The sequence below is a fragment of the Piliocolobus tephrosceles genome, chromosome 8, assembly GCF_002776525.5.
Source record: "Piliocolobus tephrosceles isolate RC106 chromosome 8, ASM277652v3, whole genome shotgun sequence".
NCBI classification, from domain to species: Eukaryota; Metazoa; Chordata; class Mammalia; order Primates; family Cercopithecidae; genus Piliocolobus; species Piliocolobus tephrosceles.
In genome coordinates this window covers 57,381,698-57,401,909 of record NC_045441.1, presented here as the reverse complement: position 1 = coordinate 57,401,909, position 20,212 = coordinate 57,381,698, and the positions used below count along the sequence as shown (strand labels likewise).

Here is a 20,212-nt window from a genome sequence, read left to right as displayed (position 1 = left end):
TATGTTTCTGTGGCATCAGTTGTAGTGTATTCTTTCTCATCTCAGATTTCATTCATTTTATTTTTATTTATTTGTTTTTTTATTATTATTTTTTAGAGATGGAGTCTTGCTATGTTGCCCAGGCTGGCCTTGAACTCCTGGGCTCAAGTGATCCTCCTGCATCAGCCTACCAAGTAGATGATATGTATGCACCACCGTATCTGGCTATTTTTCTTTAATTGATACTAATATTTGTACATATTTATGAAGTAACTGATATTTTGATATATGCATAGAATGTATAATGATCAAGTTAGGGTACTCAAGATATTCCTCACCTCAAACATTTATCATTTCTTGGTGTTGGGAACATTTCAAATCTTCCCTTCTTGCAATTTTGAAATATACAATATATTGTTGTTAAACATAGTCACCCTACTGGGCTATTGAACACTACCTACTATCTAACTGTATGTTTGTACCGTAACTTTTTTTTTTCCTTTTTGAGATGGATTCTCACTCTGTCCCCCAGGCTAGAGTGCAGTGGTGCCATCTTGGCTCACTCCAACCCCTGCCTCCTGGATTCAAGCGATTCTCCTGCCTCAGCCTACTGAGTAGCTGAGATTACAATTGCCTGCCACTACACTCAGCTAATTTTTGTATCTTTAGTAGAGATGGGGTTTCACCATGTTGGCTGGCTGGTCTAGAACTCCTGACAAATGATCTACCCACCTCGGCCTCCCAAAGTGCTGGGATTACAGGCGTGAGCTACCATGCCTGGTGTGTTATTTTTTTTTTTTTTTTCTTTTCAATAATGACCATTGTAACTGGGGTAAGATGTTATCTCATTGTGGTTTTGATTTGCATTTTCCTGATGATAAGTGATGTTGACCTTTTTTTTTTTTTTTGAAGCAGGATCTCACCCAGGCTGGACTGCAGTGGTATGATGAAAATTTACTGCAGCCTCGACCTCCCATCTCAGCCTCCTAACTGGCTGGGACTATAGGCGTGCATCATTATGTCCAGCTAATTTTTAAATTTTTTGTAGAGATGGTCTCACCATGCTGCCCAGGCTTATCTCAAGCTCCCGGCCTCAAGGAATCCTCCCACCTCAGCCGTGCTGGGATTACAGGTGTGAGCCACCACACCTGGTCTTATAACGTTTACATTGATTTGCATATGTTGAACCATTATTGCATCAGCTGGATGAATCCCATGTGATCATGGTATCTGTCTAAATATCTTTTTAATGTGTTTTTGGATTCAATATGATGATATTTTGTTGAGGATTGTTGACTCTATGTTTATCAGATATCTCAGCCCACAGTCTTTTTTTGTGATGTCCTTGTCTGGTTTTGGTATCAGGGTTATGCTGATCTGACAGGATGAGTTAGAAAGTACTTCCTTCTCTCAATTTCCTTGGAATAGTTTGGGAAGAATTGGTGTACTTTGTTCTGTATACGATTGATACAATTCAGCAGCAATGCCATCTGGTCCTGGACTTTTCCTTGTTGGGAGTTTTTTAAAATTACTGATTCAATCTCATTCCTCATTATTAGTCTGTTCAGGTTTTCTGTTTCTTTGCAGTTCAATCCTGGTGGTTGTGTCCCCCCAGATTTTCCATCTCCTTGCATTTCTTAGCATATAGTGGCTTGTTATAGTCTCTAATAATAGTTTGTGTATGTGTGGAATCAGTTGTAGTGTCTCCTTTTTCCCCCCAATTTTGATTATTTAGGTCTCCTTCCTTTTATTTCTTGATTAGTCTAGCCGAGTTTATCAATTTTGTATATGTTTTCAAAAAACCAAATTTTGTTTCATTGATCCTTTGTATTGTTTTTTAAGTCTCCATTTCATTTAATTCTGCTTTTTTTTAATAGCTTTTGCTTATTTTATTCAATATATTTGAACTTAATCATTCACAAATTTAACCTATCCTTAAAAGTAGGCATTACTTATTTTATATTATCCTGTTTGTGTACGAAACAAACCCTTTACATATTCACACTTAGGTAAGTGCACAGAAAAAAGCCTGAAAGAATATACATTATTAAATTCAAATGCTGGTAACCTTTGGGAGGGTAATAAAGGGAGATCATTTTTTATTTCATTCTGTATATTTGAATTTTTTACAACATGTATTTATGGATTACTCACATAAATTATTTTTTAAAAGGCATAATGGGATTCAGTTAAACCATACTTTCTAGTCATTATGTGCATATTAATCAAGACTTCTATTATTTCAAGTAGCTCTTAAAGTTTATGAAATACTTTCTAATTTCCCCCTCAATTTTGCTTGCCCCAGTCATTTATTTAGTAAACCCTTTTCCTCACTCATAAGTTAATTCCAGTTTTGTCAGAAGTACAACTTAAAGTGGCTCCAGGCTACAGGTAATCCTGTTCAAAATTCAGGAACTCAAGAAATTCGGATGGGTTTTTGGAACTAAAAAAAGGTTTAGATAATGTGTTCTATATCCAAACTCATAAATGAATATATGTGGTACCAAGGGATACTTTGTATTGCTATCTAGGCACTTTTGCACTAATGTTGCCTTTAGGGAAGTGGTTTATAATCCTTGGGTGCCCACTGGAAAAATCTGTGGAACTTTAAAAAAATACATAGATGCTTAGGCACCATCTTTAAAGATTTCGAGTCTATAGTTGTCAGGGAAGCAAATGTTCTTTAGAAATGTTTTTTCCTAAGAAGAAGAAGAAAAAAGAAATGCTTTTTCCTAAATCTCGATCAGTGATTATATGTGTAAAAAAACGACATTACCCAGAGAATGACTGAATACAGAACCTTACGGAATGCAAAAGCTAAAAAATTCAGAGTAAAGTTAGGGTTTTTTTGGGAGGAAGGGAACAGAATTGGTTTCTGCTAAACATATTCAAAAGCACCAAAAAAGATGAAAAACAATTTTAAAATACCTATTTTTGCACCAGTGATGTTTTGTAGTATGTAGTCTTCCTCGGAAGCCATGTACTGATAATATAGGGTAAAGACTGTAGACAAATAACAAACATAATCCTGAGGTTTATTTATCAAATGCCAGTCAGTGGAATCTCTGACCGGCTTTTAAAATGAGGGCAGTTTCGTTACACTGGCATACTTGGCAAACCAGGTAAATACAGAAACCCTGTTCAAGATTTAAAAAATGGAGCAACACTGGTCAGCGTTTGGTATGTGAATATAATACACCTACTGAAAATCTTCCCATACATCATGAAAACTTGGAGGTAATTTGTATAGCTTGAAATGACTTTAGAATATTATGCATAAAAGGGCCTTATCAGGAACAGAAAAGTGGCATTTTTCTGTGTTTCAACTACAAGTTAGAACCCAACTGGCTTTGATGTTATATTAAGTAAATTCTAGAGTATGTGGGGCATTAAATCAAGCTCCAGAGTAAGTGGGGCATAAAATCCTGATTCGTGTTTTATATGACAAAAATTCTAGTAAATATTCTTTTTAATAAGTGGCTTATCAATATTCTCAAATTCAATCTAATCATCCAAGAAAAAGTAGTTTCCACTCTTCTTTTGTTCTACATCCTTAATTGAATTAAATTTATTTATTCGTGGCCTATAGTTGTTTGGATCTCTTCTGAATGTAGTTTCAAGCCGAGAGAAAAATGTATTCATGCCAGCCAAAAGGGTTTGAGGACTGTTTGCAACTGTGTTCTTAGTAGATGGAACACCATCAAAAATGATGACATGATCCGCTAGATAGGTGGCCATGATGAAGTCATGTTCCACAACAAAGGCTGTCTTTTTTGCATGAAGTATGAAACATTTGGCAACTCGAGCTGCCATCAGTCTTTGCTCAGAATCCAAACATGCAGATGGTTCATCAATTAAATAGACATCAGCAGGTTTGCCCAAACAAAGGGCTAAAGCTACTCGCTATAGTTCACCACCCGATAATGTCTGCACCTCTTGATTGATGATGTTTTCAGTTTGCAGAGGCTTCATTACATTAGTCACAAATTGTGAATGAGTATAAGCATCTCTTATCTTTTCATGTAGTAACTGGTGGACACTTCCAGTTGATTTGGGACTAATTTTCTGTGGCTTATAACTGACATTTAGAACTGGTACTTCTCCTTCTTTATCAGGTTTAAGTCTTCAAGCAAGCATTCTGATAAATGTCGTTTTACCCATTCCATTTTCCCCCAGCATCACCATGATTTCAGAATCTGTAAACTCTCCAGCTACAATTGCTAGCTCAAACTCTCCCATTTTTTCTTCATTCTTGGATATTTATACATACACATCATTTTGACTTCTTTTTCATTTGCTGTCTCAGCCACTTTAAAAACAAGTGATGCATCTCTGAATCTCAAGTTTTCTGTTGGAACATAGCCATCCAAAAAAATGTTTATGCCCTTTTTTACACTAAAAGGCATAGTGACAACTCCATAGGCACTTGGTACACCATATAAACAGCAGATGAAGTCAGAGAGATAGTCTAATACACTTAGGTCATATTCCACCACAATGATATATCTATCCGGATTTATTAGAGATTGTAGAGTAATGCAGCCTTTAAATGCTGCTTGACATCTAGGTAACTAGAAGTCTCATCAAACATGAAAATATCAGCTTTCTGTATGCAAATGACAGCGCAGGCAAATCTCTGCAACTCTCCTCCTGAAAGATCTTCAACATTTCGTTCTTTTAGATGGGTTAAATCAAGCTGCTATCATACAATTTCCTATGTCTTTGTTTCATCTTTTCGGTCCAAAATAGATCCCACTGTCCCCTTTGCAGGCTTAGGAATCTGGTCTACATATTGGGGTTTGATGATGGCTTTTAGGTCATCTTCTAGAATCTCAGTAAAGTAATTCTGTAATTCAGATCCACGGAAATAAGTCAAAATCTCTTGCCAATCAGTAGGATCATCATACTTTCCAAGGTTTGGCTTTTGTTTTCCTGCAAAAAATGTTTAAAGCAGTTGACTTTCCAATACCGTTAGTTCCAACTAATCCCAAAACTTCACCTGGACGAGGGATAGGCAGCCTGTGAAGTTTGAAGACATTGGCACAATATCGATGTGTGGTTTCCTTTTCAAGTTGCTTGGTAAATTGTCAATTGATATGGCGCCAAAGGGGCATTTCTTAATACAGATACCACAACCAATACAAAGAGTTTGAGAACTTTGCTCTGGGGTGGAACTTCTGTGCATAATTTTCCCATCTGAACTACAGGACAACTCTTTTTGCATTCCTGTTGACATTTCTTAGGTTTACATTTGTCATGGTTGACAATAGCAATTCTCATTAATTTGTGTGCTATAACTGTGCAAAAGAATATCCAGCTCTTCTGGAGAAAATGATCACCTTGAGGAGGGGAGCACAGAGGCCAAATCATCTCCTGCCTTCACTTATCAGCCACACAGCATGTTCTCATGGCCACCGGCCAAAATAGCCTTTTTTTTTTTTTTTTCCTTTGAGGTGGAGTCTCACTCTTGTTGCCCAAGCTGGAGCGCAATGGTGCGATCTTGGCTAACTGCAACCTCCACCTCCTGGGTTCAAGTGATTCTCCTGCCTCAGCCTCCCGAGTAGCTGGGATTACAGGCCACTGCCACCACGCCCGGCTAATTTTTGTATTTTTAGTGGAGACGGGGTTTCACCATGTTGGTCTCAAACTATTGACCTCAGGTGATCCACCCTCCTCGGCCTCCCAAAGTGCTAAGATTACAGGCGTCACCGTGCCTGGCCTGTTCTTTTTTATTAATTAAAAAAATTAAAATAGAGGCAGGGTCTCATTCTGCACTCACCCAGGCTAAAGTGCAGTGGCGCAATCACAGCTCACTGCAGCCTCAAACTTCTAGGCTCAAGCAATCCTCCTGCTTCAGCCTTCTGAGTACCTGGGACTACAGGCACCCACAACCATGCCCCGCTAATTTTTTGTTTTATTTATTTTATATATTTAATTAATTAATTAATTTTTGAGATGGAGTCTTGCTCTGTCGCCAGGCTGGAGTGCAGCTGCGTGATCTCAGCTCACTGCAACCTCCGCCTCCCAGGTTCAAGTGATTCCCCTGCCTCAGCCTCCCGAATGGCTGGGACTCCAGGTGTGTGCCGCCACGCCCAGCAACTTTTTGCATTTTTAGTAGAGATGGGGTTTCACCATGTTGGCCAGGATGGTCTCAAACTCTTGACTTCATGATCCGCCCGCCTCAGTCTCCCAAAGTACTGGGATTACAGGCCTGAGCCACTGCGCCCGGCCAATTTTTTTTTTTTTTTTTTTAACATAGAGACGGGGTCTCATTATGGTGAAATGATATTGCATTATGATTTTGATATGCATATCTCTGATGACTAGTGATATTAAGCATTTTTTTCATATACCTGTTTGCCATGTGTATGTCTTCTTTTGAGAAATGTCTGTTCAAATCCCTTGACCATTTTAAAATCAGATGATTATTACTTTTTGCTATTGAGCTGTTTTGAGTTCCTTACATATTCTGATTATTAGTCCCTTGGCAGATGGATAGTTTGCAGATATTTTCCTCCATGGAATGGATTGTCTCTCTGTCTCTCTGTTTTTTTTTTTTTTTTTTTTTTTTTTTTTTGAGACAGGGTCTCACTCTGTTGCCCAGGCTGGAGGGCAGTGCTGTGATCTCAGCTTATTGTAGTCTCAGCCTTCTGGGCTCAGGTGATCCTCCCACCTCAGCCTCCCAGGTAGCTGGGACTACAGGTGTGTGCCCACATACCTGGGTAATTTTTTGTAGAGACAAAGTTTTGCTATGTTACCCAGGCTAATTTCAAACTCCTAGGCTCAAGCGATCTGCCCGCCTCAGCTTCCCAGAGTGCAGGGATTACAGATGTGAGCCACTGCTCCTGGCCTCTGTGAGTTGTCTCTTCACATTGTTCATTGTTTCCTTTGTTTTACGGAAGCTTTTTAGCTTGACATAATCCAGTTTTCTGTTTTGCTTTGGTCACTTGTGTTTTTCAGGTTTTACAGAAAAAAAATCTTTGCCCAGATGAATGTACTGGAGCAATTCCCCAGTATTTTCTTCCAGTAGTTTCATAGTTTCAGGTCTTAGAATCAACTATTTAATCCATTTTCAATTTATTTTAATGAATGGTGAGAGACATAGGTCTCGTTGCATTCTTTTACATAGAGTTATCTAGTATTCCCAATAGCATTTATTGAAAAAACTGTCCTTTCCCAATTGTATGTTTTTGGTGCCTTTCTCAATAATGAGTTGTGCAAATGTGTGGATTTATTTCTGGGTTCTCTATTCTGTTTTATTGGTCTCTGTGTTTGTTTCTATGCCAGTACCTCATGCTGTTTTGGTGACTATACTTTGTAATAAATTTTGAAGTCATGTAGTGTGATTCCTCTAGCTTTGTTCTTTTTGTTCAGGATTGCTTTGGTTATTTGGGGTCTTTGTGGTTCCATATAAATTTTAGGATTTCTCTTTCTATTTTTGTGAAGAATGTCATTGGTAGTTTGATAGTGATTACATTGATCTGTAAATTGTTTTAGGAAGTATTGTCATTTTAACAATATTCTAATCTATGAGCATAAAATATTTTTCTATTTTAATGTCCTCTTCCATTTATTTCATCAAAGCTTTTTTGTTGTTGTTGTTGTTGTTTTGTTATTTTTTGTTTTTTGTTTTTGAGATGGAGTCTTGCTCTTATTGCCCAGGCTGGAATGCAATGGCATGATCTCAGCTCACTACAACCTCCGCCTCCTGGGTTCAAGCAATTCTCCTGCCTCAGCCTCCTGAGTAGCTGGGATTCCAGGCACCTGCTACCACGTCCAGCTAATTTTTGTGTTTTTAGTAGAGACAGGGTTTCGCCATGTTGGCCAGGCTGGTCTCGAACTCCTGACCTCAAGTGATCCACCCGCCTTGGCCTCCAAAAGTGCTGGGATTACAGGTGTGAGCCACTGCGTCCTGCCAGTGAGGTGAGTTTCTTGTAGGCAGTATGTAGTTTATTCTTTTTATTTTTATCCATTCAACCAGTCTATGTTTTTTAATTGGAGAGTTTAGTCCATCTATATCCAATGCCATTATTGGTAGGTAAGGACTTCCTACGGTCATTTTGTTACCTGTTTTCTGGTTGTTTTCTAATTCTTCTTTCTTACTGTCTTCCTTTGTGGTTATTTTCTCTGGTAGTGTGGTTCACTGTCTTGCTTTTATTTTTTGTGTGCCTATTATAGGTTTTTGTTTTGTGGTTACCATGGGGGTTACAAAAAAATCCTATAGTTATAAGAAGTCATTTAAAACTGATGACAACTTTGTAAAGAAAAGAAATAAATAGCTAAAACAAAACTAAAAAAGTCTATACTTTTACTGCAGTTCTCTCACATTTTCTTTTTTTGTGGTCTCAATTTATATTTTTTTATCTTAGTATTATTATTTTTTTCTGAGATAGAGTCTTGCTCTGTCTCCCAGGCTAGAGTGCAATGGGACAATCTCAGCTCACTGCAACCTCTGCCTTTGGGTTCAAGTGATTCTCCTGCCCCAGCCTCCTGAGTAGTTGGGATTACAGGCATCCACCACCACACCCAGCTGATTTTTGTTATATATATATTTTTGAGACAGAGTCTCGCTCTGTCACCCGGGCTGGAGTGTAGTGGTGCAATCTCGGCTCACTGCAACCTCTGCCTCCCAGGTTCAAGAGATTGTCCTGCCTCAGCCTCCAGAATAGCTGGGACTACAGGTGCGTATCACCACGCCCAGATACTTTTTTGTATTTTTAGTAGAGACGGGGTTTCACCATGTTGGCCAGGATGGTCTTGATCTCTTGACCTCGTGATCTGCCTGCTTTGGCCTCCCAAAATGCTGGGATTACAGGCGTGAGCCACCGTGCCTGGCCTAATTTTTGTATTTTTAGTGTAGACAGGGTTTTACCATGTTGGTCAGGCTGGTCTGGAACTCCTAACCTCAGGTGATGACCTGCCTCAGTCTCCCAAAGTGCTGGGATTACAGGCATGAGCTACCACGCCCAGCCTTTATCTTAATTTTTAAATTTTAAAATAATTTCTGTTTCCCATTGGTCTGTGTGATGCATCAATTTATATCTTTTTATAGTGTCTTCCACTTAATAAATTGCTGTAGTTATTATTTTTGATATATTTGTTTTTTAACCTTTATACTTAAAGCATGAGTGGTTTCTACACTACAATCACAGTTTTAGAGTATTCTGAATTTGTCCACGTACTTGTTTTTACCCGTGAGTTTTATACCTTCAGGTAATTTCTTGTTGCTTGTTAGCATTCCTTTTCTTTCAGATTGAAGAACTTCCTTTAGGATTTCTTGTAAGACAGATCTGATGGTGATAAATTCTCTCAGCTTTTGTTTGTCTGGAAAAGTATTTCTCCTTCATATGGGAAGGACAACTTTGCTGGAAATGGTATTTTCAGTCAAAAGTTTTTTTCCTTCACTTTGAATACGTCATATCATTCCTTCCTGTCCTACAAGTGTTCCACTGAAAAGTCTGCTACCAGACATATTGGATCTCCTTTATGTGTTACTTTGTTTTTTTTTTTCCTTGCTGCTTTTAGGATCCTTTCCTTGTCCTTGTCCTTTGAGACAGTATTATATGTTTTGGAGAGTCTTATTTTAATTGAATCTCCATGGTGATTTTTGACCTTTTTATACCTGGATATTAATATCTCTCTCAAGATTTGCATACTTCTCTATTATTATTTATTTGAATAAATCTTCTATCCCTATCTCTTTCTCTACTTTCTCTTTTAGGTCAATGACTCTTAGATTTGCTATTTGGAGGCTATTTTCTATATCTTTAAGTGTTTTTTCATTTTTTCCTTTTTTCTCCTCTGTGTATTTTCAAATAGCCTTTGAGCTCACAAAATCTTTCTTTTTCTTTTCTTTATTTTTTTTAAAATATAGTTTAAGTTCTAGGGTACATATGCACAATGTGCAGGTTTGTAACATATGTATACATGTGCCATGTTGGTGTGCTGCACCCATTAACTCATCATTTACATTAGGTGTATCTCCTAATACTATCCCTCCCCACCTCTCCCCACAATAGGACCCGGTGTGTGATGTTCCCCTTCTTGTGTCCAAGTGATCTCATTGTTCAATTCCCACCTATGAGTGAGAACATGCGTTATTTGGTTTTCTGTTCTTGTGTTAGTTTGCTGAGAATGATGGTTTCTAGCTGCATCCATGTCCCTACAAAGGACACAAATTCATCCTTTTTTATGGCTGCATAGTATTCCATGGTGTATATGTGCTACAAATTCTTTCTTTTGCTTGATCATTTCTTCTGCTGACACACTTGATGCATTTTTAAACTTGTCAATTGCACCATTCAGCTCCAAGATTTCTGTGCTTAAAAAGTTATTTCAATCTCTGTTAACTTTAATAAATTTTAGAATTGCTTCTCTGTGTTTTATTGAAGTTTTTTGAGCTTCCTCAAAATAGCTATTTTGAATTCCCTGTCTGAGAAGTCATACATCTGTCTCTCTCCACGGTCAGTCATTGGTGTTTTATTTAGTCAGTTTGGTGAGGTCATATTTATTCTTAAGGTTCCTTTTTTTTTTTTGAGATGGAGTCTCACTCTGCTGTCCAGGCTGGAGTTCAATAGCATGATCTTGGCTCACTGCAACCTCTCCCTCCTAGGTTCAAGCAATTCTCCTGCCTCAGCCTCCTGAGTAGCTGGGATTACAGGCGTGCACCACCACATCCAGCTAATTTTTGTATTTTTAGTAGAGATGGGGTTTCACCACGTTGGCCAGGATGGTCTGGAACTCCTGACCTCATGATCTGCCTGCCTTGGTCTTCCAAAGTGCTGGGATTACAGGCATGAGCTACTGTGCCCGGTTTTGTTCTTAATTTTTTTTTTTTTTTTGAGACGGAGTCTTGCTCTGTCGCCCAGGCTGGAGTGCAGTGGCCGGATCTCAGCTCACTGCAAGCTCCTCCTCCCGGGTTCATGCCATTCTCCTGCCTCAGCCTCCCGAGTAGCTGGGACTACAGGCGCCCACCACCTCACCCGGCTAGTTTTTTTGTATTTTTTTTAGTAGAGACGGGGTTTCACCGTGTTAGCCAGGATGGTCTCGATCTCCTGACCTCATGATCCACCCGTCTCGGCCTCCCAAAGTGCTGGGATTACAGGCTTGAGCCACCGCGCCCGGCCTTGTTCTTAATGTTCTTAATGCTTGTGGACATTCATCGATGTCCAGGCATTGGAGAGGTGGGTATTTATTCCAATTCTCACAGTCTGACTTTGTTTCTGTCCTTCAGCGGGCCTTCAAAAGATTCAAAAGGAACTATTGAGTTCTTGTCTATGGTCACCGCAGCCATTTCAGCACCAGAGGGCACCCTAAACCCAGTTATGCTGCCACTCTCTTGCAGCGTCCTAGATAACCTAGCCCAGATGGATGTGGGAATGATCAGGGAGAAATCCCTGAGTTCCAAGGGAAAGTCCCTCATTCATTTTCCTCTTTTTCACCCAAATGCCCAAATAGAAGGAGTCTCTGTCATTACTGAGCTGCCTGAAGTTGGGGGAGGGGTGATACGGGCACCTCTGTGGCCATCACAGCTGGTGTTATGCTAGGTTACACCCAAAGAACATAGCTTCCTGACCAGTGCAGCACCAGGGGTCACACAAAGACCGAGGTCCCTATGGCCTGGCTGCCACTAACATTTATTCAGCCTTACCACCCTTTCCTTCCCCAGCCACCCCTCCAGCACACAGATTCTTCCTACAAGCTGCTTTAGCTGCTTGGAGTTAAGGGAGGAGTGGTGTCAGCAATGTGAGACTGTCCCTTCTACCCTTTCAATGTGTATTTTCTTGTTATTATGCTAAAACCAGGTACTATGATTGCTCCTCTGATTTTTTAATTCTTGCGAAGGTGCTTTCTTGCGTGGAGATTTGTCCAGTTGGAGGTTCCCGTGCAGGGACGATTGCTGGAGGGTTCTTTTCAGCCGTCTTGCTCCACCTGCCTTGAAACAGTTCCTATTAATTTGCTGAAGTCTGTGCTCTGGCAAGCAAATGAGCAAATGTACCACTTGGGTAAAGGAGGCAGAACTATAGATCAGATGCTAGTACAAATGAGTGGTTACTGGTTAGATAACTTTGCTTATAAAGTGCTTAGCCAATGCATCAATATCAAACTAGACAAATGAAAAATTCAAATTGTGAAACAGTAAGTTGAGAACAATACCATTTTGGTTTTGAAAATGATATATTTCGGGCCAGGCACAGTGGCTCACGCCTGTAATCCCAACACTTTAGGAGGCCGAGGCAAGCGGATCACGAGGTCAGGAGATCGAGACTATCCTGGCCAACATGGTGAAACCCCGTCTCTACTAAAAATACAAAAATTAGCTGGGCGTGGTGGCAGGCACCTGTAGTCCCAGCTACTCGGGAGGCCGAGGCAAGAGAATCACTTGAACTCAGGAGGCAGAGGTTGCAGTGAGCCGAGATCGCGCCACTGTATTCCAGCCTAGGCGACAGAGTGAGACTCTGTCTCAAAAAAAAAAAAAAAAAAAAAAAGAAAATGATATATTTGAATTCAAAATATCAGCCTAGGCAGCGTAGTGAGACCCTGTCTCTATAAAAATTAAAAATAGTATCTGGAAATGGTGGTGTGTACCTGCTAGGGAGGCTGAGGTGGGAGGATCACTTGAGCTCAGGAGTTTGAGATTACAGTGAACTATGATCACACTATTGCACGCTTGCACGCCAGCCTGAGTGACAGAGTGAGACCCTGTCTCTAAAAAAAAAAAAAAAAAAAGCAACCATAAAAACAAAAGAGAAAAAGAAAATATTTAATGTATTATCAGCAGTGTAAGATAGCAGAGCTGTCCAACAGAGCAATACTCAGTGATGTTAAGAATGTGTGCACTCTATGACACTCTACAACAATTTGACTCCTGAGAATATATCCCAGAGGAACCCTTCCTTGACAATCAGGGAGACAGAAATAAGGATGTTCATCATATTTTTGTTTGTAGCAAACAAGAAGCAACATAAAGGCAGTACCTTAGACCTGGACAAGAGGGACTTCTGCACTTCAGAATTCTTGGTGTATCACAATGACATAAAAAGTACATGGGCATCCTGGCCACTGACTTGATATTTAGGGGTGGCACAGCCTGACCTGTGACCCTACATATTCTTTGTTGGACTGATGTTATTCAGGCTCCAGGGCAATGCATCCATATATCTTGCTCTATGTCCTTGAAAAAGGGGGCTGAATTAGAATGTTGCAAAGGTCTTTAGGTTGTACTGTTGCCAGCCTTGGAGATGGGCACTGCTTTGGAGCATAGAAAACACTTGAGTGGCAAAAAAAAAAAAAAAAAAAAAAAAAAAACTCAGGTAAGGGATAAAATAAATTAATTACAGAACTTGACAAATCCTTCCTTCCTCTCAGATGCTACAAATACATTAGGGTCTCACATAATGAAGCATCTTTTCTCAGTAGTGCTGGGGATCCATTTCTTTGCTTCTCTCGGTGTGCCAATTCAGGTTACTCACAAATTAACACTGTATTTGCAACACACAAACCTCACTGCAACCTCCGCCTAGCGGGTTCAAGCAATTCTCGTGCCTCAGCCTCCCAAGTAGCTGGGATTACAGGTGCGTGCCACCACAACCAGCTAAATTTTGTATTTTTAATAGAGATAGAGTTTCACCATGTTGGCCAGGTTGGTCTGTAACTCCTGACCTCAAGTGATCTGCCCACCTTGGCTCCCAAAGTGCTGGGATTACAGGCGTGAGCAACTGTGCCCAGCCAGAAAACTAGATTTAAAATTCCACTTCATTTAAACTATTTTGACCACATATTCTTTTTTTTTTTTTTTAGTGAGATGAATGATTGCCTTTATTTATTTTGAGATAGCTTTTTGCTCTGTTGCCCAGGCTGGAGTGCAGAGGCTTGATCATACTTCACTGCAGCTGCAACCTCTCAGGCTCAAATGATCCTTCTGCCTCAGCCCCCCAAGTAGCTGGGACCACAGGTGCATTCTGCTACACCTGGCAAGTTGCTTATTTTTTGTAGGGATGGGATTTTCCTGTTTCCCAGGCTAATGTCAAACTGGGCTCAAGCAATCCACCTGCCTTGACCTTCCAAAATGCCAGATAGTAAGTGGCAGCCACCATGCCTGCCCAATATTATTTTAACAGCACAATGTTTACAGAAAACAGTGTGACTTTTCTAGGTTTAGAATACATTATTTTGAAAATAGAAGCTAAACATTTAAGACAGATAAATAACAATCACTGTCCAGGATGAAAATTCAAAATAATTCAAAATAATAATAATGGTTAATAAACTGAGAAAAGAAGTCATATACAAAATAAAAATAGAAATATTTACATTATTCACTTCAACTAGATTATAGAAAGTCATGTTGAATAATTATATATACACACATATTTGAACTACCAAAAAATTGACAAAGAAGTAGAAAATTAAGGAATGCATCACTGATTTATACCTGCTGTAAAAAAAGAGTTCAGGCTTTTGGCTTAAGTCACAAAGTGAGAAAACATTTTTCAGTTTTAAGTATTGATTCAAAAGATTGCCCAAAGCCAGTCATCTAAGAAGTCTGGATGGCCCTGGAAGTGCATTTCTTTCCCTCCTTTGGTAGCTTAGCAGGGAGCTGGCTCATCAGGACTGAGCCTGTCTGCAGAGGGACAACAGCTAGGCCACTGGCTGATGCTAATATTCCCAGGAGGTAGAGATTCTTCAGGGCTGTTCCCAAGACCTTTGATGTGTCACTCAAGCCTTGGTGTTCTTCCTGGGCCTGAGATCCCTTGGTATATACATTTTTTCTTTCTTGGAGAAGCTAGGTTGTCCCCACTCCCTTTTAGTTCAAAAATTGATAAGTATATAACAGTGAGGAGGCAAGGTCCTGTCTTCTTGACTGCTGTTCATGGCATGTCTACTCTTTTGCCTTAGGCTGGCCCCAGAGACTGTGGCCAAGGTGCATTCAGAACATCTAGGCCAGGGCCAGGCACGGTGATTCATGCCTGTAATCCCAGCACTTTGGGAGGCCCAGGTGGGTGGATCACTTGAGGTCAAGGGCTCGAGACCAGCCTGGCCAACATGGTGACACCTCATCTCTACTAAACATACAAGAATTAGCTGGGCATGGTGATGCACGCCTGTAATCCCAGCTACCTGGGAGGCTGAGTCAGGAGAATTGCTTGAACCCAGGAGGTAGAGGTTGCAGTGAGCTAAGATCGTGTCACTGCATTTCAGCCTGAGTGACACAGCGAGATTCCATCTCAAAAAAAAAAAAAAAAAAAAGGACATCTAGGCCAGGCCTGTGTTATGAAATAGCAAGAGTTCAGGGGACTATGTGTGCTCTACCAGTAAATTCTGTTATATATGCACATATGGCACTTGTAGTGTGTGTCTGTAACTTTGTGATATCCTCCACCCCAAACACAGTAAAGCCTACAATAAAGGCCTTGCTAAAATAAAGTATACATGCTATAATTTTAGCCAAAAATCCAGAAACATTCTTTTTCTTTTCTTTTTTTTTGAGATGGAGTCTCGCTCTGTTGCCCAGGCTGGAGTGCAGTGGCACGATCTTAGCTCACTACAGTCTCCACTGCCAGGTTCAGGCGATTCTCATGCCTCAGCCTCCCCAGTAGCAGGGATTACAGGTGCATGCCAGAATGCCCAGTTAATTTTTGTATTTTTAGTAGAGACAGGGTTTTGCCATGTTGGCCAGGCTGGTCTCGAACTCCTGGCTTCAAGTGATCCGCCTGCCTTGGCCTCCCAAAGTGCTGGGATTACAGGCCACTGTGCCTGGCCTAAATATAATATTCTTGATCTGCCCAAACACTGAATACCATGACGAAGCATAAACAAAATCACTTTTGAACACATGAGGAAAATGTTTCTTAAATTTTGTTAACATAATTAGATTTAATTTAGACAAGATATACAATGCACTAGAAAAGTGAAACAAAAAAGAAGATCTTTAAACGTAGAGCAATTTGTGAGCTTTCTGGGAGAATGAAATTTATTTTGAAGTTGCACTAGTCACAGTCATTTGGTATTACTATTTCTAATGTCATTAATTCCTGTTCATTCTTATTACTAACATTAGCAAAGCTTTAGCAAAAAAACCTTACATATCCAAGTTTCACTTTTGAGAAAACATTTTTTTAAATTTTAAAGAAAATAGTTCTTTTTTTTCTGAGTCTGTTTCTAGGGAAGAGAAAATAGTTCTAAAACAAAACATATTGAACAAGGTGACATTCAAATAAAATATGCAGAAATTAGAGCAAAGAAACAAAAAAGTTTATATAAATTTCATAAATGAGATGATTCATGTACAAATAATCATCAAACATTTTCATAAAGCATGTTTTCTAGCTATGACAGATTGAAGAGACATTTGAACAAATTGATTAGCATACTCCTAATTTTAGTTTTCTTTGTAATGCCCCAGCATTAAAAACTTTGGAACAACTTAATAAATATTCTCCTTCTTAATTAATTAAAATTAATTATTTTTACACACATCTTCTGTCGGTGGACGATGACATCTGGATGAGTTTTAAAGACATATGTAATTCAAAAATTAGATATTTATTCTAAAACTTTATTTTTCTTGCCTTTATTTTTCAGCAAAATCACTATAACAATCAAAACTTTCCCCTATTTTGTTTTCTACTGGCAAGACCTATGCAGACAAACGTTTTTGAGTGGTTATAGATACATAATTTTTTTTTGCGAAACAGAGTCTTGCTGAAACGCCCAGGCTGGAGTGCAGTGGTGCTATCACAGCTCCCTGCAACCTCCACCTCCCAGGTTTAAGCGATTCTCCTGCCTCAGCCACCCGAGTAGCTCAGATTACAGGCGTGCATCATCATGGGATGCCTTGGGAGGCCAAGGCAGGTGGATCGCTTGAGCTCAGGAGTTTGAGACCAACCAGGGCAACATGATGAAACCCCATCTCTACTAAAAACACAAAAATTAGCCAGGCGTGGTAGCACATGCCTTGGGAGACAGGGTCTCATTCTGTCGCCCAGGCTGGTGTGGCTGGTGTGGTATGGCACTATTATAACTCACTGCAGCCTTGAACTCCGGGCCAAAAGCCATCCTTCTGCCCCAGTCTCTCAAAATGTTGGAATTACAGGCATGAGCCACCATGCCTGGCCTATTCAGAGGCTTTAATTTCTAAACCTAGATCCTTATATGGAAAAAAGTTATAGTAATGAATTTTAAATAAAATAGCATTCATCATTTCATTTACTTTACATGGGGTAATTATTTTGAATTTTATAATAACACAATGTAGGTAATTTTTGCAGTCAGGCAAATTAGTGAGAAAAGATACATATTTGTGCCTTCTGTTTGGTTAAAATCCATCTCACCAAATGTGTGTGAGCATGACCTTGAATCTGCTAGGAAAAATAATAGTCGTTATGATTTGATTATTTGAATGTTCACCTTTGCCTTTTTGCCCTTTATATCTGGGAGGTTTAAAGATTAAGATTTACTTTCTAGGCCAGGTGCGGTGGCTCATGCCTGTAATTCTAGCACTTTGGGACTCTGAGGGGGGCAGATTACCTGAGGTAGGGAGTCTGAGGCAAGCCTGACCAACATGGAGAAACCCCGCCTCTACTAAAATTCCAAAATTAGCTGCGCATGGTGGCACATGCCTGTAATCCTACTTACTTGGGAGGTTGAGGCAGGAGAATCACTTGAACCCAGGAGGTGGAGGTTGCGGTGAGCTGAGATTGCACCATTGCACTCTAGCCTGGACAACAAGAGCAAAACTCCATCTCAAAAAAAAAAAAAAATTACTTTCTATAGGCAAGGCTTACATTTGAATTGGGGCAAGATGAGTTCCCAGCATAAAGAATAGAGAATTAAAATATTTGTCTTGGCCCAAACTCTTCTCTTTATTTTGCTTTGGACTAGGAGTTTTTCTCATGGTTGACAGACCTCTCTCACATTCTCAAACCCTAAGAGGCAGGTTGGGCCTCTCCCTCCCCTGACCTGTCAGGACTCCTCCAGACCAAACCTTTTGGACTATTATTATGTGGAAAAAGAGAACTTCCATGAAGGGTCAGGCACTCCTCACAGCCCATTGGAAGGCACTTCCAGATTTAGGCCTTCCCAACAATAGTGCCCTTTACGGAGGCTTACTTCACTTTTTTTTTTTTTTTTTTTAATTAAATTTTTGAGACAGGGTCTCGCTCTATTACTCAGGCTGGAGTGCAGTGGCATAATCTTGGCTTACTGTAACCTCTGCCTCCCAGGCTCAAGCAATCCTTCTGTGTAACCTTCCTGAGTAGCTGGAACCACAGGTGTGCACCACTACGCCCAACTAATTTTTTTTTTGGGTCAAATGAAGTACGTTATTTCATTTCACAAAATTCCTTATAAAACTTTACAAAATTCCTTATAAAACATGGGGTAGATGCCACCTGGTTACCTCACTCGGCCCCCATCCAACTCCATATGAGGGGGCAGATGAGGGTGGAAAGTGTGTGAATGAAGCAGCATTATGTACAAGGCAGGGGTTGAAGTGATAGGTACAAATTCTTTCATATTTACTCTATTTCACATATTCACAGGTATACAGAGAACCAGGAGGAAGGAGTGAACTCTGGTTCTGTTCTCTTTTATAAAAAAAGGACCAGTGTCCTGGACTGGACACCCACTGCTATAAAAGATGCAAGGTGGCACAGGGCCTGATCGTCACAGACTGATATCCCGACTGGAGTCTCATAACTTGTTAGGTGGCTCAGCCCGAAGGCAGGCAAAGAAAGGATGCTGAAGGGCTTCACCCAAGGTCAACCGCTTAGCTGGTTCATACTCTAGCATGTTTTCAATCAGATTGAAGAGCTGGTGGTGTTCCTCTGCCTCTGAGGTCAGATACTGCCACAGTGGTTTGCAGTTCTCACGAACATAGTGCCCAGCTGATGTGTTCTCATCTCAATCTAGGTGACCCTGGTAAAAATGTTTCTGCTTTCTTGTCTTTCAGATCATCCAGGAAGGGAGAGGGCCCAAGATCCTTTCCATCATGGCTAGATGATCTCTGTTGTCATGGATCTGGAAGAGGCTGAAGCACACACAGTACTCAAAGATGATGCAGCCTATACTCCACACATCACAAGGCTGTGACCAGCCCAACTCAAGGATGACCTCTGGTGCTCGGTAATGGCGAGTGGAGACAATGGTGCTATCGTGCTTATGGTCAAAGGTGGCACTGCCAAAGTCTCCCACCCACACAGCTGTGCTCTTCACACTGCGCTCATCTCGCTTCTTCTCTAGGTTGTAGGTGAATAGTCTGAATTCACAAACAGAATATTTTCAGGTTTGAGGTCTGTATGCCTCAGCTTGTTATCATGGAGGAAATTGACAGCCTGGCACCGCTGGAAGGCCATGTGGCACACTTGGTAGATGGGGTAGGGCAGGTAGTTGTTGTCTTTGAGGAAATCGAAGGCGCTAAGGCCCAGAAGCTCAAAGGAGATACACACGTGGCCATGGTAGTCAAACCAGTCAAACATCTGGACACAGAGGTTCTGGCTGTCAGGGTCTTTCTCGTTGATCTTCTCCAGCAGGTTGATCTCAAGTCAAGCTGCTTCCTTACACTTTTCCACATTTTTAATGATCTTCAGGGCAACTCGAGTCCCGCCCCTGCGATGGTCAACACATTGTACAACTCGGCTGAAGGTCCCCCTTCCTAAAGTGCTAACGATTTCATATCGCTCTTGTAGCCAGTCCCCGACGTGGTAGATGAGGCGGCCCTCAGCGTCGTCCTCTACACTCTTGGCTTTCCGGCGGCTATGCTGAGAAGATGAGCGGCCGAATGTCCGGCTGCGCCCTCTCCGGACATGGTCACTGTCCTCTCGCCGCCGCCGTCGTGTCCGATTACTACTACTTGACCAGGAGCGACTTCTTCGTCGCTTATGTTTTCGGCTCCGATAGTGTTCACGGTGACTCCCCCGGCTGCCTCTCTCTGAGGGATGGTACCCTCGAGGATGAGGCATCGTTCTGGCGGCGAGGACCGCGCGCGTGTCCCGCAGGAAGTCCATGATGGCGGCGGCCCTGCCGCCGGAGTCCCGGCACCCCAGCGGCGACGAAGTGCTGCTCCACCCCGCAACCCGAGACCCTGGGACCTCCTGCCCCATTCTCGGGCTCTGCTTCAGTCCTGCCCGCCTCTGCTTAACTGTCGGCCTGTTTCTAGCATTGGCGTTTTCAAAACCTCTGATGTAACAATCAGTAGTCCTGGGTCTCTGGGTTCACTTTGGGGGTTGCTAAA

At 41.0% G+C, this 20,212-nt stretch overlaps 2 pseudogenes; both read right to left on the bottom strand.

Moving 5' to 3' along the window:
- Window positions 1-3,483: 3,483 nt before the first annotated feature.
- Window positions 3,484-5,349, bottom strand: LOC111545082 (annotated as a pseudogene).
- Window positions 5,350-18,645: 13,296 nt separating this feature from the next.
- LOC111545083 lies at window positions 18,646-19,940 on the bottom strand (annotated as a pseudogene).
- Window positions 19,941-20,212: the final 272 nt, after the last annotated feature.